Below are 6320 nucleotides of genomic sequence, written 5' to 3'. Positions count from 1 at the left end.
ATTTCAGGGTGGAGGTAAGTTGATTAAATCGACTCCAGATATCAAAAGGTACTTCTTTTATTGACCCCAAAAGGATGAAAATCAAAGTCAACTTCAGTGGAATTTGAATTCAGAACATAAAGACAGACAAAAGACCACAAAGCATATTGCCCATCATATTAACAATTCTGCTACTTGCTGCCTTACCTGGGGGCTTAATACTAAATGAAGATAGGTGTTGAGCTGGCAGAATTGTTAGCGTGCTGGGCAAACTACTTAGTGGCACATTGTCCATCTTTACATTCTGCTTTCAAATTCCACTGAGGTCGACTTTACTTTCATCATTTCCGAGTTGATAAATTAAGTACCAGTTGAACACTTATCCCTTAATCAACTTAGCCCTGCACCTGAAATTGCTGGCCTTGTGCCACAATTTAAAGCCAATATTGAGTCCTCTTGTTAAAGGTGGTGAGTTGAAACACCATCAAGGTTGACTTTGTCTTTCATCCTTCAGGGGTCAATAATTAACAGTTGAGCACTGGGGCTGACTCACCACTCCCTACAAAACTGCTGGCCTTGGTCCAAAGTTAGAAAGAAATATTAAGTCATAAGTTTTAAAATGATAAGCTTATATCATGTATTTCTTAAAAATCCAATTATAATAATCGTTAAAAATAATAATATAACTGCAGTCACAACTATCTGACTTTTCATGGTCTAATACATTTTAGGTGCTGACCAAATTTCAAAATCCAACATTTTGCTATGTTAACCCTTTCCTTACCATATTTCTTATTTCTTTATTGCCCACAAGGGGCTAAACATAGAGGGGACAAACGAGGACAGACAAATGGATTAAGTCGATTATATCGACTCCAGTGCCTAACTGGTACTTAATTTATCAACCCCAAAAGAATGAAAGGCAAATTCAACCTTGGCAGAACTTGAACTCAGAATGTAGCAGCAGACGAAATACCGCTAAGCATTTCGCCCGGCATGCTAACGTTTCTGCCAGTTCGCTGCCTTACCATATTTCTGTTAACACATTCAGCTTTTGTTTTTAATTTTTAAAAGAATGAAAAATTTAGTAAAATAACTTTCTTGTCATTAGGCTGGGGTTTGGAACAAATTATAAAATTTTGAAGGAAGATTATTATTTAGATGACATTAAAATGGCAAGTTTTTGTCAGAAATTGGGGGTGGTCTCAAGCGGGTTGGTATCAAAAGGATTAAAATCGATTTTGGATAAGTAAAGTTGAGTTCTTTATTCAAATTTCTCAGAAGCTTCTCTAAAATGGAATTCCCATCTCATATCATTTGTTCTGACAATTCTCCATTCTTTCAGATTCTGCCTACCAGATCCACTCACAAAGCTTTGGTCAGCCCAAGGTGCCGAACCACGTGGTTGGGAAGCAAACTTCTTGTGACACAGCCACACCTGTACCTATTCACAAATTTCTTATGTCTGAAGTTTTGTTAAATAAATAATTACAGATAGATGCCATGTTATTTAGAGAAGCATTTAATGAAGGCCTGCAAGCAACCATGCACATCAAGTGTGTGTGTGTTAGTGGAGGGTCATGTGTACATGAAAGAGATCTAAATACTTTCAAGTATTATGCCAAATAAGGGTTGTATAAGAATTAATTACCAAAAAAATGTCGATCATAGAGTTTTGTCTCAGTATTTATTGAAGCAGTATCACAAGGACAAATAATATTCTGGTATTTCCTTGATTTACAAATTATTCAGATGTATTTGTGGCATAATGGTGTAACAAATCACTTCTTGGATTTGATCTCAAAGCATTCCTCTCTAGAATCAAATCCATACTTCATCAATTTAATCTTATTTGTTAAAACACGGTGCAGTTTGTGACGAACACCACAAAAGTTGATTACTTCACCTACAGACTTATATCTCAGCCAATCACTTTTGACAGCAGAATCGATTAGTGTTAGTGCTGATCAAAGGGAACTTGTCTAGTTTTTGTACTAAAATCCTAAGAGAAGTTTCTTGAAGTTTTTTGTGCATTCATAAAAAAAAGTAGATTTTTTTTCAACATTCCCCAGAGCTATCTTGTTTACTGTCAGACTGAGTGTCTCTTTGATCCATAATATGCAAGTTGATTTCTCATCATCTCCCCCCCTTCTCTCTCCAATTCAAACACATTTTCATCCACTCACTAAAGTTTTCTTTTCTTACATTTCTCTCCATGTTTCTAATAGAGATCTAAATGTATTTCTATGCTGCATTATCCTAAGTACTTGCTTTTCACACAGCACAACACACACACACACACACACACACGTGCATGAAACTCCTTCTTTGTGGCATCCAAACATTGTTTTATATCTCTATCGAGTCATCACTTTTGATATTTTGCTGAATCAGCCACTATTTCAACAAAATCAAATATATTTATACCTTTTAGTTTACAAATTCGTCTTTGCCTTTGTTCATTCTTTTAATTGCCATAAAAATCAAATTTTTATCATGTCTAAAATAACTTATGTGTTCTTCATTTCTAAACCATGAGCCCTTAACCCCAATAGCTCCTCTGCTGCAACTGTAATAGAACTAATCTAAAAGGTGGCCCTTCAAGTTTCCCAATCACAATGGGTTTCTTATGTTCACCCAAATACATCTTTTACTCCCATGCATGAAATCTTTAATCGTTTATTTTTTACTCATTTCACTCATTAGACCGCGGCCATGCTGGGGCACAGCTTTGAAGAATTTTTTGCCCAATGAATCAACCCCAGTACTTCTGTTTTAAGCCTGGTACTTATCCTATCGATCTCTTTTGCTCAACTGCTAAGTTATGGTGATGCAAACACACCCAGTGCCAGTTGTCAGGTGATGGTGAGGGCAAACACAGACACAAACACACACACATATGGCAGGCTTCTTTTAGTTTCGGTCTACCAAATCCACTTTGGTTGGCCTGAAGCTTTGGTTGGCCTGAGGCTATAGAAGAGGACACTTGCCCAAGGTGTCACACAGTGGGGATGAACCCAGAACCCATGTGGTTGGGAAGCAAGCTTCTTTCCACACAGCCATGCCTGTGCCTATATATATATGCGATGGGCTTCTTTCAGTTTCCATCTACCAAATCCACTCACAAATCTTTTGCTGGTCCTGAGCTATAGTAGAAGACACTTGACTACGGTGCTTCACAGTGGGACTGAACACAGAACCAGGTGGTTGGGAAGCAAACTTCTGGCCACACAGCCACACCTGTGCATGCACACAAAATTCTTATAAATATGCCTGAAGCCTTTTTAAATAAATAAATTTAGATAGAGGCCATGTGATTTAAAGAAGCATGTAACGGGGGGCTGAAAACAATCACGTACATCAAGTGTGTGTGTTTGTGGAGTGTCATGTTTACATGAAAGAGATCCAAATGCTTTCAAGTATGATGCTAGGTCAAATAATGGTTGTATAAAAATTAATTACCAAAAAAATGTTGATGATAGAATGTTGTCTCAGTATTTAACATCAGTAATGGATTTTTCAATTACCTTTATTGAAGCCGTATCACAAGGACAAATAATATTCTGACATTTCATTGATTTACAAATTATTTTTCCAAGGCCTTTAACCTGTTCCATGTCTTGGTGTCAGGAACGTTTATTGACAATTTGGAGTCAATAAGAATCTGGAGAAGGAATATTACCAACAGAACAGGTTACCAACTTCCCAATTATATTGTTACTATTAGCATTAGAATAATAATAAAGTGAATGTACTTTTACGAAATTAACATTATCTGCTGTAGAATATTTATTATCATTAAGGACAAAATAGTACTTTTACGGATTTACACACAGAGTATTTCATGATGGACAATGAATAATTCTCACCACGTGATAGATGGATTTACAAGAGAAATATTTATGGTGTTCAATGAAAATACTTATTTTTATTTGTCTAATCTTGTTTTATTAACAAGTGGTAATCATATGGGCCATTGCCAAGAACATATAGTTTCTTCTGCTCCTCCTTACTTCTTCATTTCTCTCTTTTCGAAATCAGAAAGTCTACAGTCAGGAATTCACTCACTCTGCATTTCTTCCTTGTTATGAAAAACTAAAATCTATAAACTATGTACATTTATTATCTGTTTAATAAATTTTGTCCTTGTGACCTTTTCCCTGGATTTCCACTACTGATATAATATGATCTTATTTGAGTAATCTATTGGGTTTCACTAGACTTTCATCATACTGAATATCATAATAATAACAATAATAATAATAATGATGATGATGAAGATGATGACGACGACGATGATAATAATAATAATAATAATAATAATAATAATAATAATAGCAGTACAAGACAGTGACTCTCATGGCTTCTGATCTTATATATTTGTATATTGGGCTTTGTATACAGTTCTATATTTAAGAGATGAGGAATTATGTACATTAGCTACATTATTTACAAACAAGATAAGGACAAATATCTGTCAAGTGTAAATAATGTAAATAATGGGCTTTGTATATTTGTACCCCAATAGTTTTAATTGAGAAAGAAAACAAGCGATGCTGGATCATAGGTATGCGACAAAACAATGTACATGATAACACTTCCAATCCATTAAGATCAGAAGCCATGAGAGCCACTGCCTGGTACTATTATTATTATTATTATTATTATTATTATTATTATTATTATTATCATCATTATTATTATAGATGTTGTTATTTATCCACCATGTTCATATTTCCCTTTAGGTGAGCCAAAGAGGAACTTCTAAATGGTTGTTTCATATGCCAAGAATAACTGCTGGATTTCCTAAATAAATAAAGGACCATTTTCATGAGAGGTCCTAGATATATTTCTTTCCCAGATTTTGCAAATCCTGTTGGAAATATAAGAACACTAACTTGACATATAATTTTATGTCCTGAAGTTTCTCGATTTTCTCAATGTTTTTTTTTATAATAGGAAGTCTATTATCTCACTCTTTTTTTGTTACCCTGCATGCATAAGTGAAAACAGAGTATTGTAGTCACTCATCTTCGTCTGTGTGTTTGCAAAATTACTGGAAAATGGCTGAATGGATTTTCACCAAATTTAGCAGAAACACTCATTGAGTGAGTGGCTCAAATTCATTACATTTTGGTTTGATTATCTTCAAAACTGATGAACGAGTGAATCAAAATGTTTTTTCTTTCCTTTGTTACATATGCATAAACATTTACCAAGGGAAGTAACTCTTGATATAATTTTGTTGAAATACGGATTCATCTGAGAACATATTGAATTAAATTTTATTTTATCCTTGTGTATGCGCAGGGTATGCATTGCCCCCTCCGATACCATTTTTTATAGTTTTTTTTTTCTCCTCTATGTTCATATCTACCGTTGCTTCAATGGTTGGCACATACTTTCATCATCATCATCATCATCAAGGCAGTGAGCTGGCAAAATCATTAGCATGCTGGGTAAAATGCCTGGTGGCATTTTGTGCATCTTTACATTCTGAGTTCAACTTCTGCTAAAGTTGACTTTGCCTTTCATCCACTTTTGGGATCGATGAAATAAGTACCAGTGAAATACTGGGGTTGATGTAATTGATTATTCCCTTCACCCAAAATTTCAGGCTTTGTGCCTTTAATAAAAAGGATTATTATTATTGTTGCTGTTGTTGGCTCTGATGAAGTAGAAAAAAGGATTTAAAGCATCCCATGCCAGGACATTTCCAACCTTCTCGCAGCGTTAAATGTATCCTTCTTTTTTCATGATGTTAGTGCGTATTATGAAGGGTATTTTATTGTTGTTTTTAGCAGATCAAACAGCTATATAGCAGCTCCTACATTAGCTTGCTCCATTTAATATAAATCTATTCAATAAAAATACTTAATGGAAGTGGATGAGGGTGGTAGTATATTTATTTTAAATAAGCCCCCAAAATATTTAATCAGTTGAAATTGTTTCCATAATACAGAGAAAAGCATTTTTAGTGTTAATGGCAATACTCATCAGGAAAAGCAAGGGAGACAACCCAGAAACCCAAATTGGGGGAAAAACAATGAATAAGTATATACAATAGGGAATAAGAATCTACAAATACCATCATTACTGTGACCTATATCTTGGTAAGTCTGATTTTTCTGAATTATTTTTGTTCCAGATATCAGAAATATATTTCAGTTTATAATTGGATATTCTTTTTTATTGTTGTCTTCTCTATAGTATTTAGGTAAAGTATTATAAAGGACTTGGACATTTATACAAGCAAAATGTGACAAGATTTCTTTCTTTTACTTTAGGACATTCTGTTCTCTTACCAACAAAACAATATTCAAAATACCTTCAGACACTTT

This window comes from Octopus bimaculoides, chromosome 21 (genome assembly GCF_046866305.1).
Source record: "Octopus bimaculoides isolate indiv1 chromosome 21, ASM4686630v1, whole genome shotgun sequence".
Lineage (NCBI taxonomy): Eukaryota > Metazoa > Mollusca > Cephalopoda > Octopoda > Octopodidae > Octopus > Octopus bimaculoides.
The sequence above is the reverse complement of the archived record's forward strand: the minus strand, read 5'-3'. Positions refer to the sequence as shown.